The sequence below is a fragment of the Balaenoptera musculus genome, chromosome 17, assembly GCF_009873245.2.
Source record: "Balaenoptera musculus isolate JJ_BM4_2016_0621 chromosome 17, mBalMus1.pri.v3, whole genome shotgun sequence".
NCBI lineage: Eukaryota > Metazoa > Chordata > Mammalia > Artiodactyla > Balaenopteridae > Balaenoptera > Balaenoptera musculus.
Genome location: NC_045801.1, coordinates 48,468,853 through 48,485,369, shown reverse-complemented (window position 1 = coordinate 48,485,369; position 16,517 = coordinate 48,468,853). Strand labels below are relative to the sequence as shown.

General features: G+C 34.8%; 1 long non-coding RNA gene across 1 annotated transcript in view; it reads right to left on the bottom strand.

The window, feature by feature from the left end:
• LOC118883545 overlaps positions 1 to 16,130 on the bottom strand; it is a 126,552-nt gene extending 110,422 nt beyond the window's left edge. The window contains exons 1-2 of the long non-coding RNA XR_005017043.1: positions 16,049 to 16,130; positions 1,984 to 2,087 (exon numbers count right to left, since the gene is read on the bottom strand). This is a non-coding gene — a long non-coding RNA (uncharacterized LOC118883545). The remainder of the gene's footprint in view (positions 1 to 1,983; positions 2,088 to 16,048) is intronic.
• Between the last annotated feature and the right edge of the window lie 387 nt (positions 16,131 to 16,517).

The window sequence follows — 16,517 nt, the reverse complement described above, 5'->3', positions numbered from 1 at the left end:
ATAAATTGTAGCAATATTTTCTTAGCTCAGTCTCCCAAGACAAAAGAAATAAAATCAAAATAAACAAAAGTGGCCTAATCAAAGTTAATTTGTTTTTTGTACAGCCAAGGGAACCATCAACAAATTGAAAAGACAACCCAAGGAAGGGGAGAAAATATTTGTGACCAACAAGGGGTTAACATTTAAAATATACAAATGGCTCTTAAAACTTAATATCCAAAAACCAAACAACCCAATCAAAAAATCTGCAGAAGACCTAAATAGATATTTTTCTAAAGAAGACATACATATGGTGAACAGACACATGTAAGGATGCTCAACATTACTAATTGTTAGAGAAATGTAAATCAAACCACAATGAGGTATCACCTTACACCAGTCAAAGTGGTATCATCAAAAAGTCTACAGATACTAAATTCTGGAGAGATATACATATACATACATGTATGTATATACAATGGACTATTACCCGGCCATAAAAAGAAGGAAATATTTCCAATTGCATAAACATGAGTGGACCTGGAGAATATTATGCTTAGTGAAATAAGTCAGAGAAAGACAAATACTATATGGTATCACTTGTATGTGAAATCTAAAAATAATAAAAATGCATCTATATACAAAACAGAAACATACTCACAGAGATAGAAAACAAACTCATGGTTACCAAAGGTGAAAGGGTGGTGGTAAGGACAAATTAGGAGTATGGGATTAACAGGTACAAACTACTATACATAAAATAGATAATCAACAAGGATTTACTGCATAGCACAGGGAATTATATCCAATATCTTGTAATAACTTATAATGGAATATAATCTGAAAAAATAAAACTGAATCACTATGTTGTATACCTGAAACTAATGCCAATAATGTAAATCGACTACAGTTCAGTTATAAATCTTAAAATTTATGAAATGCAAATACCCAAAATAGCAGATATAATCCTGCAAAAGAACAAAGCTGGAGTCATTAAACTTCCAGATTTCAAAGTATACTACAAAGCTACAGTTATATAAACAGTATGGTATGGACAGAAAAACACACATAGACAAATAGCACACAATCGATAGCCTAAAAATAAATGCATACCTATACAGTCAACTAATATTTAACAAGGAAGCCAATACTACTTAATGGGGAAAAGATAGTCTCTTTAAAAAATGACATTGGGAAAACTGGGTATTCACTTGCAAAGAATGATATTGGACACCTACCTTACACCACTCACAAAAATTAACTCAAAATGGATTAAATACTCAAATGTAAGAATCAGACTGTAAAACTCCTAGAAAAAAAATAAAGAAAAAGCTTCTTGACATTGATTTTGAAAGTAAGTTTGTGGATATAACATCAAGAGCAACAAAGATAAAAATAAACTGGTGGAAATACATCAAAATAAGAAGCTTCTCAACAGCAAAAGAAATGATCAACCAAATGAAAAGCCAACCTGCACAATGAAATATATATATATTTGCAAACTACATACTTGATAAGGGGCTAATATCCAAAATATAAGGAACTCATACAACACAGACTTGACACCAATAGCATAATGCTAAGAGGAAACATTGTGATCAAAACATCTACTAAGAGAATGAAAAGATAAGCTGTAGACTGGTATACATTTATTACAAACCACATACCTGATGAAAGGCAAACGTGATAGTTAATTTTATATGTCAACTTAATTGAGCCACGGGGTGCCCAGATATTTGGTCAAACATTATTCTGGGTGTTTCTGTGACAATGTTTTTGGATGAGATTAACATTAAATTGGTAGAATGAGTAAAGCAAATTTTCTTCCCTAAGGTGGCCTCACTCAATCAGTTGTAGATTTGAACAGAACCAGAAGCCTGACCCCTTCCCCATGTAAGAGAGAATTCCTCCTGTTTGACTGATTTTGATATGGGACATCTGTATATTTCTGCATTTGGGCTTGAGCTGAAACATTGTCTCTTCCCAGATCTAGAAACTGCTAACCTTAGGACTGGAATTACAGCATTGGTTTTCCTGGGTCTCCAGCTGTTTGTCTCACCCTGCAGATCTTGGGACTTGTTAGCCTCTGTAACCATGTGAGATGATTCCTTTAAATAAACAAACAAACAAACAAATATGTATATGTATACACATTCTATTCATTCTATTATTCTAGGGAACCCTAATACAACAAATATATAGAACTTAAAAATAGCTCTCAAACTCAACAATAAAAAAAAAAAAAAGAAGATGGACAGAGACATGAACAGACTTTTCACCAAAGAGGACATACAGATTTCCAAGAAGCACATGAAAAGATGTCAACTCATTAACAATTAATAAATTGCAAATTAAAATCACAGTGAGGTACCACTACACGCCCATCAAAATGGATAAAATAAGAACTAATAACACTAAATGCTGGTGATAATGTGGAGAAACTAGATAACTCATACATTTTTGGGAGAATGTCAAACTCTGAAACAGTTTGGGTGTTTCTTAAAAAAGTAAACCTGCAGCTATCATAAAACCTGGCAATTGCACTGTTGAGCTTGAAAATTATGTTCACACAAAAACCTGTTTAATTACATGAAACAACCTGGATGAATCTCCAGAGAAGTCTCCTAAGAGAGAATACCCAATTCCAAAGATTACATACTATACGATTCCATCTATATAACAATCTTGAAGTGACAAATTATAGAAATGGGGAATTAATTAGTGGTTGCAAAGAGTTAGGAGCACGAGAATGGAGGTAGACATGCAGGGGATGGCTATAACAGGGCAACATGAGGGTCCCTTTGGTGTGACAAAAGTTCTATATCTTACCTGCATCATTGTTAATATCCTGACTATGATACTGTACTTTAGTTTTGAAAATGGTTTGAGTTACATGTACACAGGGTCTTATTTCTTACAACTGCATGTGAATCTATAATTATCTTAAAAAAATTAATTTTTAAAAGAAAGTAATTTTGATTTCTAAATCACATGAAAACAAAAAGTTATTTTCAGATGGATTATAGATTTAATGTAAAAAGTAAAACAATAAAACCTCCACAAGATTAATTGCAAAATATTTTTATGTTCTTGAAGTAGGCAAAAAATTTTAAACAGGCACAAAGAGCAATAATCACCAAGGAAAAACTGAAACTCTAGACTTGTTAAAATGAAAGATCTTTGTTGAGCAAAAGAAGCCACTAAGAGTGAAAACGAAAGCCATGTAGTAGGAGAAAATAGCTGTAGAACATATAGCTGATGAGGATTTTTCTTCAAGAACAGCACTGACCAATTGAAATATAATGTGAAACCTCAGTTCAGAGAAGCCATTTTCAATTGCTCAATAGCCACATGTGGTTAGTGTGTACCAAGTCAGACAGCACAGATACAGAATATAAAAAGAACTCCTCAAGCCAACAAGATAGAGACAGACAATCCTATTTTTAAATACTGATAAAAGAATTTATCAGTACAAAATTTAAACAACAATGAGTTATAACTACCCATGCACCCAAATGGCAAAAGTAAAAACTATGAAAATTATTAAATCTCAGCAAGGCTGTGAAGCAACTGGAGCTCTCAGGCTCTACTGGCATAAAAATAAATATTGAGTTGGCCAAAAGTTTCGTTCAGTTTTTTCCGTTAGATGGCTCTGGTAAGCACGTAGTTGTCTTTAACTTCATTCAAAACAATGACAATGTGACAGCTGTCGTAACAGCTGCATTTAAAAAAAGACTTATCAAAATTGGTGAATTTTTGTGTAGCCATTTTAATATTAAAGATGAAAGAAAAAAGCAACATTTTTGGCATATTATGCTGTATTATTTCAAGAAATGTAAACACGCAACTGAAATGCCAAAAAAAAAATTGTGCAGTGTGTGGAGAAGGTGTTGCGACTGATCAAACATGTCAAAAGTGGTTTGCGGAGTTTTGTGCTGGAGATTTCTCGCTGGACGATGCTCCACAGTCAGGTAGATCAGTGGACGTTGATAGTAATCAAATCGAGACATTAATTGAGAACAATCACCATTATGCCAGGCGGGAGATAGCCAACATACTGAAAATATCCAAACCAAGCGTTGAAAATCATTTGCACCAGCTTGGTTATGTTAATCACTTTGATGTTTGGGTTCCACATAAATTAAGTGAAAAAAACCTTCTTGACCGTATTTCCACATGAGATTCTCTACTTAAATGTAATGAAAACATTCCAGTTTTAAAACAAATTGTGACAGGTGACGAAAAGTGGATACTGTACAATAATGTGGAACAGAAGAGATTGTGGGGCAAGCGAAATGAACCACCACCAACCACACCAAAGGTGGTCTTCATCCAAAGAAGGTGATATTGTGTACATGGTGGGATTGGAAGGGAGTCCTCTATTATGAGCTCCTTTCAGAAAACCAAACGATTAATTCCAACAAGTAGTGCTCCCAATTAGACCAACTGAAAGCAGCAGTCGACAAAAAGCATCCAGAATTGGTCAACGGAAAACGCATAATCTTCCATCAGGATAATGCAAAACTGCATGTTTCTTTGATGACCAGGCAAAAACTGTTACAGCTTGGCTGGGAAGTTCTGATTCATCTGCTGTATTCAGCAGACATTGCACCTTTGGATTTCCATTTATTTCTGTCTCTACAAAATTCTCTCAATGGAAAAATTTCAATTCCCTGAAAGACTGCAAAAGCACCTGGAACAGTTCTTTGCTCAAAACGATAAAAAGTTTTGGGAAGATGGAATTATGAAGTTGCCTGAAAAATGCCAGAAGGTAGTGGAACAAAACAGTGAATATATTGTTCAATAAAGTTCTTAGTAAAAATGAAAAATGTGTCTTTTATTTTTACTTAAAAACCAAAGGCACTTTTTGGCCAACCCAATAGTATATAATTTTGGAAGTATTATGTGGCAGAATTTCTTAAAACTGAATGTCCTTGTAACCTGTTAAGAAGCAATTCTCCTCTTAAAGATGACTAATGTGAGCTGCAAGAGATATATATGAAAAGATTGATGCCAGTATTTATAATTTCCCCAAATTGAAATAACCAAATAGCCTGTATGCCCATTAACTGTAGAATGACTAAATTAATAATGGTATATTCATCCAATTAAATACTACATAGCAATGAAAATAAATTGCTACTATATCATAGCAATTTGTAGCAATTGCTACTATCATCATTTATTGTGCAATAAATTGCACAATATCATAATGTTGAGTGAAACAAGTCAGCAGAACGGTACTTATTATAATTTCCTTTTACACAAAGATCAAAAATGAGCAAACTAATCTATTTTGATATAAAGCACAATGGTAGCTATATTAGGTGGGGATAATGACTGGAAGAGTTCAGGAAAGAGGTTCCTGGGTAGTAGTAGTGTTTTACTACTTGAACAACCTGGTTATTATATAGGTGTATTTACCTGTTAAAATTCATTGAGTTATACAGTATGATTTTTACATGTATTTGTTTTTATGCTGTATTTCAATAAAAGTTAATACAGTTAGAATTTATATGACTTTAATGGATTTCTACAATGGCTTCTTTCTTATATTTCCTAATTTCCAGTGGTATAATTTTCCAAATCACTCAGTCCGTTGCTGCTAGGACTTACTGAACCGACCTGCAATCAAGCTTGTCAGTGTTCAATTAAAACCAACAAAGAATACAATGGCTAAGCAAAAGCAAAATTGCCAAGACCTTATTATTGAAATAAAATACTTTTAAAATTACGTACTGAATCTCCCAGACTGCATTATTGAAATGTTTGCTAATTTTCAGCACAATTTACCAGAAACTGCTGAAGAGGAACTTAATGAAATTGCGGCTGAAGTTAAATCTAAAAGAATCCAAAGCACTTCTCAGAGGGAAAGAAGAATTCTCCCCAGCTGACAAAGAGCTTTGACCATATTGATGTTCAGAGAATTCTCAAAGCCTAACTTCAATATATTTTACCACAGGCGTGCCAGAAAATTATCTCTCTCAGACCTCAGCAACTTTAAAGAGACTTAAGACATTAGATCTGGGGCAGGGGAAAGATAACTATATGTTTTAGTGAGAGAATAAGAAACAGATTTTCTTGAGAAACAAATTTTAGTCAGCTTTTCAAGTTATATTGCAAATCATAATCATTATATTACACTCTTACCTGCCAGTGCAACTGCAATGTTCTTCCACCTTAATTCTGATGTATTACTCTTTCTATGGTTCTTTGGAATGTATCAAGCAATTCAAATCATGCATTCCTTTGTTCATTCACTCATCAATTTATTGGTGCTTCCTGAGGTATAAATATGTGCCAGATTCTAGGATGTATATCATTATATACATATGTATAAATGAGCACAGTTATAAGAGAAATAGAGAAAAGAAAGGAGGTGAAATGACAGCTAACAATAGGGTTAGGAAACTGCAGACTGTCAGAGAAAATTTCACTGAGATGAAATTTAAGTCAGGACATGAAGGATGCCTATGAAGCCATAGATAAGGTGGTAGAAAACAGTAGGAAGACAGAGTTGGAAAAGGAAGGGGGAATATTCCAAGCAGAGAAAACACACAGGGAAAAAAGTTTTTGCAATGAAGGGAAGCCATAAGAAAAATAGAAGGGAAAATTTAATAGGAAAATAAAATAAAACCAAAAAAAAAGCAGAACAGAAAGGTGGAATATAGTCCTAAAATTATAAACATCATACATTAATTTTATGAACAATTGTGGTTGGAGTTATAAATGTGTTGGCTGGATGAAGATAGGGAAAGTAGAATGGGGGACTGTAAGTGTTCTAAATCCTCGTGATGTCTCAAGAAAGCAGAACAAATACAATTTTGAAATATGAAATGAAAAGCCTCAAGAAACAGCTTTGAACATGTCAACATAACACACTATTAATGAATTAGATGTGTTTATCAAAACTATTCTGCATCATGCCTCAGAATTATATTATCTGCTTTCTCTCCTAACATTATAATCAGTGATTTCCAATGCTGCTTTTTCAAGTTGATGCCATTTGACTCTTGAATCATTAGGCCATATCTATTAATGCATTTTTAATAGTTATTGATGAGTCTGAATCATACTTCTACCACTTACTGAGTGACATTGAGCAAAGTATTCAGTTTCTTCAAACCTCAGTACCTCATCTTTAAATTTGATATGATATTACTTCTTAATTCATAAATGTCATTAAAATTATGAAACATGATGCAAAGAACTGTGTTACCTAGTGTGTATATATATATCTCATATCTTTTCTGATAAAGCATCTACCGATATTTTATAATTTCTCTCCAAGCACTATTTTAGCTAAATCCCACATCCATCTTAGCCTACTCAGCCCTTAATATTACAAATAAATAAAATTTAAAAACCAGTAGTATTGTAAAAACTACAACAAAGGACATACTAAAAAGAAAATTCTAGTTCATAATAATACAGAAAATGATAATGAAATATGAATCTTTGATCAGAAAAATATCTTATTCTCATATGACCAATACTGTTCAGTGACTTAATTAAGACCAACTCTATTATATAACATGGTAAAACAGCTCAGGCTTCATTAAAAACATATCAAGACAAATAAACTAAAGATAATATGGCAAGCCTGAAATTAAACCACAGTTGTTAGTACTGAATCAGCTTGAACAATCTGTGTGCCTATTTCTCAGGAGAGTCTTTTTTGTATGTTTCTCTGAAGCTATTCTTCGTATCAAAGTAAGATCAAATGGAGAACTAGGACTTGTACCACACCGTGGTGTGTGATGTCCATTTGGCCCACATTCTAATAACCCAAGCACTTCAGAGAAAATTCCAAGTCAGCTTATGATCAACACCTGCTGGGAATCCAGCCCAGCTGTGACAGAGCTGCAGATGCTGGCGAGGAGCCACCAAAATACAGAAAAAGGAGCCGGGGGCGGAGAGGAGGTGTTCAAACTTGTTTTACTTAATGTCAAGAGACTATAGATGGAAGAAATATGAAGAATATTTGAGAATTAAATGAAGAGATCAGTAATATGTTAAACGAATTTTGATAACTGTATATTTAGGAACTGTACAAAACTATATATGTTTCATGCTTATTTTAGGTGCTTTCTTATGAAACACTTATGAAGCAGTGATTTTAGCAAATACATGATTCACCTGATTACACTGGCAAATAAAATGGAAAGCTGATGTGGTAGTTTAGTTAATAAAGTCTTCAGTAAAGCTAGCAATAGATGTTTTAGGTGAACATTTGGGGGGGGATTTTCTTCCCTGCCCAAAATGTTCTCAGCATTATATCAAAGGAAATGAAAGTTGTTCCCAAAGGATAACCTTGCATAACTCAATTAAGATGGAAGATAAAGTATTCTGAAAAATTCAGATAATATCCCCCTTCCTCTGTGCTCTATGTGTACTCTATAGCACACTCTCTTTTGCGATGTGCTGTAGATCTCCCATTTAAGATCACAAATTTCTTTAGGACAAATGTATGTTTTCTTTGTGTTGATAACCTTAAATTTCCTACCTACCTACTAACCACAGTGCTTAGCTTCCTGTAGTATGCTTTCCAAATAACTTACTGAATTGTACTGCTCAATACTGCTGTAGAGCTGGACATCTAAAATACCATTAAAAATATTTACAAACAAATATGTTCAAAAGCACCTATGCTGCTTAAGGGAAAAATAATACTATTACTGGTTAGTTAACCACATTAACCGAGTCCACTATATATAATAAATAGATTCACAGTTTTAGGCTTATACATCATATCACTACAATTATTTGACAGGTTCTTAAAAATCTCTGATAGGTACTTTCTGTTCTGCCTGAAAAGGATTGAATCATACACAAAAAACAAATTCGCATCATTTCAACTGTCAAGATAATTTGTTCAAATTATCTTCTCTGTTCAATGACCTCATTATCCAAGAGCTGAAGCTGGCATTTCACTTACCATATCTTCAGAACGTTCCCAGTTTTTATGTATAATGCATAATTTAAATGCATGAAGGTATATTATCCTACTAGAAAGCTTCTGAAGTTGAATATACAAATATTGAAGCATCCTTAAACAATTTTCTTTTACTATATCAACACTCATAAATTGAAGTAGAAAAATTTTGTTAAGTGGTCAGCTATATATATTTTTAATAACATTTAAAAGGACTTTTCAAATGTGGAACAATGTCCTTTACCCCATAAAGTGTTTCTCTAAGAGCAAAGGCTGCCTTTAAGAAAGGATATATATTTTCCTCTAGAACATTTTAGAAAAGTCACCATAATTTCAGTTCAGGGGCTAGCTTTACTGTTTCGGAAAAGATTGTGACTGGAATGTGCAAGTTGTATTCATCTCGAGTGATTTTTATCCTTATAACAAATGGCACTTATCTAAATGTGACATAATCTTTCAATGCTAAAACAACTTTACTGTGTGAGTCACTGTCACTACCCCTCAGAGGCAGCTAATTAGAAGCTCAGAAGAAAGGGATGATCTACAAAATGTTCAAAGAGGTAATCAGTCCCCAATAGATTGCACATTCATTAGTAATTAACAAAGATGTGTTTTCCTTCAGTCTTAAATAAAATTTACCCTAAATTCTCCATTTAATATTGCCTTACACAACTTTTACAGTTGGATTGACACAAATCCTTAAAGAAAAACAATTTTTTAAATGTATCTACCTTTTCAATTGTTTGGGTTGCTGTTGTTCTCATCTGAAAGCAAAGATGGCAAAGTCAAACTGATAATTCTGAAGTACATTTTGTATAAGAGTTTGTACTCTATTTGGCATGATTTTTTTTCCTTCCTGCAGGTTCATTAAAATGACCAGTGTCACCAAAACAGCAAATTTGCAGATGCAGCTGTTCTACATAGCAACACAAGTGAGTTTGGAATACTAATAGCCTCTAACCATTGTGGGTAGGATGACATAATCCCAAGAAAACATTTTTTTTTCTCCCCATAAGAATATGGTCTTAGGTTTAGGTCTTTTAAGAAACCTTCAATGTGTTCAGGACACCATCAATAGCAAAATGTCAATAGGTGCTTTTTATACTTTTCTAGGACACTTTATTCACCAGGTCAGGTTCTAGTAAGCAAAACTCTATATAGAATGCTTTATGTATCTGGGAGACACAGAAGTGGGAAATGGAATTCTTCTTTTCACTTTATATTCAAGGCAAGTAGAAAAGATCAATACATATGTATCAGAAGTTAGTTATGCAATATTCTTAATATAAAGACCATATTAGCAAGTTCTTGAAGCAACAGGATCTCACAGAGGGAGATTAGCTTCATCATTAACTTCACCAAGTCCTGAGATTTTGTTTAGGATTGTCTGCCATTAATAAAGATGATTAACCATACCTAACCACTGCTTACCTTCCTTGTGTACATACATACAGAGTCAGGCAAGCAGCACTGAAGATTCTCAAAAGGTATAGAGTTGGTCAATTCCTCTAATATACAGACTTCTCTCTAATGACTTTTCTTCACATCCTTTGGTATGGATGAATATCATTATGTACAACATCACTTTCTTAAAATATTAGAAATCTTTACACATTTTTATATGTTCCAGTGTACAGCCATTAGCCACAATTTTGTAAAGCCCAGTGTTGAAGTTTAAGACATGTTAGATGAACTGGTAAATCAGGCCTTACAAAAGACCACACAGTTCCTGAAATGACTCCGGAGAAAAGTTGCAAAGTAGCCAGATATAACCTAGGTATGACTGTCAACACTGTCCAACCAAAGTCTCTTTCCAATTTTTTTAGAGGGTGGAGAAGGTTAGGCATGGGATGGAAGGGATTCTTGGGACATAACCATTCATCTTTAAGTAGAAAACGATCCAGACATAAACAGCTTGTCTCAGGAACAAAAAAGAGGAAGTGGAATTCAGAGCCAGAAAGATTCTGTTTACCTAAATCGGTCCCCAGTACTTTGATCTCGACTCTGAGTGTTTTAGGAAACTGCAACACATTGGGGCACGAACTGCCACCTCAAAATCCCTCTAACAAAAGTGGAACTCAAAAGGGAGAAAGTCACTTTTCCAGTCCCAGCACACATCATTATCCAGTACAGCATCCAGAGAGCTCAGCCACCAATACCAACCAGTCTGCTGTGCAGCAGGTGACCTACAGCACCTGGGACAGCACACAGAGAGGCCATGCTTCTGTGACCAGGGCAACAGCCACCAGTAGGCCAATCACTCTGCCCTCAGAACCTCAAAAATAATGTGTCAGCAAAAAAGCTGTGGACCTTAAAAATAATCAGAGTAAGTTTTAAATTTCGCAAGTGATGACACTTTCTTCAGGAGCTGACTGGGACCAATATGTAGGTAGAGTAATAACAGCTAATATTATATTGTGTTGTCTACTGTTTCATATTTCACAAAATATTTTTATATGTACTGTTTTATTAAAACAGTCTATAGAAATGAGCATTGTCACCTTCTCCAGTTTTACCAATGAGTAAGTATTCAGTATGGTATGAGTATGATAGAATTGCCTGGCTTTCTCATTTAAGCCAAGAATCATGAGGCTTCAGAGTGTCTCCCCAGGAACAGAACTGGATTCTCCTGTCTCATGCCTCCCATTCTCTGACACTGCTGCCTGCCCTCTATCCCTGCACTAATCAGGCTCCAGAGATTTGTCTGCCTTTGATGTGAGGACAAAATTCACAGAGATTCCGCCTCAGTGAGTGGGGTATAGGAGACTAATGGAGAACAGCTGCATTCCAAATTTATTTCTTTATGGTGAGCTAATAAAGAATAGATTGTTCACAGGGTGAAATGAAGTGTGAAAACACATCTGAATCTTTGAAACACTGCCACAGATGACAGCAAAACAACACCAATAAGCTTTGGAGACACATTTCAACCTATGCCACTCTGGCCCTCTGTATGAAAACAGCACACAATTACAGAAGTTAAATAACATTCATTTAACATTTATTAAACTCTTACTGTGTACCAAGCTCTGTGGTAAACTTTGGAGATTGAAAACAAATAGAGCATGATGCCTCTCCTTCAGGAGCACACATTCCATCAGGGGAAACAGACAATTAAGCAAACAATTACAGTAGTGTGGTAAGTGTTATAATGAAATCATTTACAAAGGGTTACAGAAACACAAAGGAGAAAGCCCCCAAATCTGCTTATCTTTCCAAAAACAGAAGAGCCACCTCTAAAAACCCTTCCAAATAAAAATTCATAAAAAATAATTATAAAAACCAATATTAATTGATTGTTTGGTCCATGCACAGTGTTAATCACTTGAGTATTATTTCATTGAATCCTGATGTGTGAGGTCCTACTAGCTCCATTTTACAATATAAATAATGTGTTATAAATCACCATAGAGGTTTAAGCAATGTTAGTATTCCCATGGTCCCATAGTTCTTTTCCTTTTTTTAAAAAAATAGTATAATATTTATCTCAGTATATCTTAAATCAGAGTTTTTATTTTATGATATAACTCCCCATTATAGTTTATACTCCTAGAAGGCGATGACTTGTGTCTAATTTTAAACGAATGCAATGACACAGTAGGCCCTCAATAAATGTTTCAAGTTTAACAGAATCACTTAAAATGGCACAAACCAATGCTGTATATGGTTGTTATATAATCTTAGGTCTGAGATGCTGAAGGAAGAGTGAACAAGGACTAGAGTAATAAAACTTGAGTATAATGTCATTAAGATCCACTCTGACATGGGCATCAGACACTGCAGAGAGACAGTGATAATGAAAGGGGCCTGTCTAATAAAACCTTGTCTGATTTTCTCAGTACTCACATTATTCTCTGGCCTTGCCACACTTCAGCTTCATCCTGGGGATATGTTCATGTATACATATTGTATTTCCCAAATTTACTTTGTGATATCTTGTCTGTGTACATAGACGCCCATCTCAGAACCTAGGTTTACTTCTCTGGACCACAAAATCCCTTTTAGAAATGCTTCTTCTCTCCTACATTTCCATACCCTGGCCTTGTGTTCATACAAGGTAACCTCAGATAAGCCAGATAAATCGCATTCCTGGGTTTCAGACTCGGAGACCTTTTGACACTTGTACAACCTGCCCCTGGAAAGTGCCATCCAGGACCTTGAACTTCCTCTCCAGCTCCACAACCCCTGAACTGTTCAAGAAATTAGAATATTAAAGGACAGGGTTGATATCATGACGCTGTTTCCTGTTCTGCTTTCCTGGGACTGGAGGAGAGCAATGAAAGGAAAAGCAAGAGTCTTTTGACATGTCTCTCACTCTTAAGATCAGTTAGAGTCACAAAAGGAAAGCTAATTTTTTAAAATTAGAATTGGTATATATGACCATGCTTACTTTCAATGGAGTTCCAGTTTTAACTATGAGGTTGAAGTTTTTAGAACCAAGAGATTGCTTACTTCTTTCAAACTCTACCCTCCAGTGGGTAGCTGAAGACCATAGGGAAATGGCTATAGTAATCTTGTCAGAGAAGTACCAGTGCTGAAAGCCTCACAGAGAGCTTCCAGCCAAGCAAAGAAGGACTATTTTGAAAAACTAAATCTCTGAGGAAAGTGGATGACTTGTCCTTGAATGTCCCAGAACAAATAGAAATTATTTGTTCCAGTTTCAAGCATAACTCTTATTTTTTACAGAAAATGCTCTAAGCAATGGTTAATTTTCTTCTTTTTAATGAAAAACATAAGAAAAATATATTAGTTTTATCATTTTCAAAATAACCTCCATTCCCTTTCTGTATATTTAGTGTTCATTATGCAGAGATTTTTATTTAATTTTAAACTCACTTTGTCTCTATGATATCCTATAGCCTCATTTACTCTCTAATAACCTTTTTTTATACTGATACAGTACTCAGAATCTTAAGTTCTTTTTTTACAGAAGAGTACCAAGTTCTGTGGAAAGTAACGTGCCTAAGGTCATACAGACTTAGTGCTCAAGTCAGAAGAAGAATTCAGTAGACGCAAACTATTACATTTAGAATGGATAAACAACAAGGTCTTGCTGTATAGCACACGGAACTATATCCAATCTCCTGGGATAAACCATAATGGAAAATAATACTAAAAAAGGAATACATATATGTGTAAAACTGAGTCACTTTTCTGTGTAGCAAAGATTGGCACAACATTGTAAATCAATTATATTTCTATTATAAAAAAAGAAGAATTCAGGTCTGACATTGATTTCTAGCCTTCTCTTCTTCCTATCATACTGATTCACACTGGATAAGATTAAGAACAATGTTTTAATTGAGTAGTTCGGGGTGAACGTATCTGTTATGGACTGCATGTTTTGGTCACCCCCAAAATTTATATGTTGAAACCCTAACACCAAATGGGATGGTATTAGGAGGTGGGACTTTTGGGAGGTAATTGTGTAGACAGCATCAGGAGGGTGGAGTCCCTATGATGGGATTAGTGTCCTTATAAGAAGTAAAAGAGACTAGAGCTCCCTCTCTCTGCCATGTGAGGAAACAACTAGAAAGCAGGAAGAGGGCCTTCACCAAGAACCTGATCATGCTGACATCCTGATCTTGGACTTCCAGCCCTCAGAACTGAAATAGAAATGTTTGTTTTTTAAGCTTCCCACTCTATGATATTTTTGTTATATAAGCCTGAACTAAGACAGTATCTCACAGTGCTTAAGGAATGATGGTGGCATAAAGACACGGAATGAACTAGACAAAGTTTGTCATTTGAAAAGTTTATTATAAAAGAAAAAATTGAACTTAGATTGGTAGCTAGATCAAGTTGTGTGTGTGTGTGTGCACATGCACATCTCCCCCCCATTTTATCCTCAAGAGAAGGTAATTCTTTATAGATTTTATGGCAGAGGGCAATAGGTCAGTGAAGGAGAAGAAAGGTGATAGTTTCTTGAGAAACTACATTGAGGGTAAGGAGTTCGACATAAAGTAGTGAGTATATATAAAAGCACAAGCTTATTTATCAGAAGCTGGAGGACAACTGACGCTTCAAGAAGCCATTCATTTCATCTCTACTTCTTAAGAGCATCTCATACATTTATTAAACAGGACAACAAAACATTTATTACAGTCTCATGTTGGTGGGTCCTTTTCCAAGTCATTAAAAAAAAGAGGTAAGTAAGCAAAAGGGCTCACTGCTGTAATTTATTCCATAGAAATTCACAAACTTATTGGTCAGGACTAACCACCCTAAGCTCATGCATAGTTAAAACAGAAGCAGTAGAGTGACTTAATCCTTTAAAACGTTGACAATATTTTCTTTTCCAATATACAAATAAAAGACCATATGTTCTACTCTCTTTTCAAGGATTCCATAATTCCAGGGAGGAGCTGAAAAATTCAAAATGCAAAGAAAAGAACTTTTCTTCTTCTAGCAAAAAATTCATTTAGATATACTAGATGAACCTCAAATTTAATATATTAAAAATTGAATTTATTTACTTTCAGTTTCAGCTCTGACCTGTAAAGAACTTAGAAGTCATCATTCCCATCATTACATAAGAAAAAGCTAAAAAAACTTGAAAACCAATGATTTTTCTAGTACCCATTAGAAAACTGAGATTATAGGGCAGACCTTCACCCTTAAATCTGAAGAAGAGAAGACAACCCAGAGGGTAATAGCCAAGATTTACTTACATGGAGTACAAGCTACTGGAACCATTAGCTGGTAGGAGCACTTAAATGCTAATTTTGACAAATTGCTGGAGATTGAGTGTGGACCAACATGAGAATGAGAACTTCCTAGGGACAGTCTTACTGAGGAAAAAATATTCATGGGCTTTACATCCAGGAATGCCACAAGATTCTTAAGGTGAATTTCTCAGGCAACCAAAAGATAAGAATAATTTTTGTGGAATAAGTACAGAACAGTTTTCATAACAAGTACCTAGCCTCCAGGAGTAAAGATTTTACCAGAACCTTAACCCACCTGGGGTAAGGACATTCCTCCTTCTCCAGCCCCCTCTGATCTTCTTGTCTCATCTAAGGGGAGAAAAATTGTGCTACTGGATAAACACTTGTGATTGTCACAGCTCTAAAAACAGGCTCAATCAAATTTAATCTTAAAATTATACAATACTTCCCCTATCTCACACCTTACCAGCATCAAAGAGGGCTCCAGTATAACAACAGTGGATTACAGCTGAAAGAGCTTCAAGATGCAGATTCCTTCTGAGTACAAAGGGAAGTCCAAAGTCAAGAGAGAGACAAAAACAGGACCATAGATGAATTTGAAATCTCCAACATAACAGCTTTAGCAAACATTAAACACAGCCCAACTCCTAGACAGATTAACTTAAACTCTAACACTAAATCCTATTTATCTATTACCCAGCACCACATGACTCACTTTCTGAAACATATTGCAAGGTATGACAAAAGGCAGGAAAAAAAGCTGTCTGAAGAGACAAACCAATCATTAAAACCAGATTCAGATATGAGAGAGAGGTTGGAATTATCAGAGAAGGAAGGTAAGATCACTATGATTAATATGTTAAGAGCTGTAATGAAAATATTTGACAACATACAGGAACAGCTGTGCAATGTAAGCAGAGATTTGGGAACCTTAA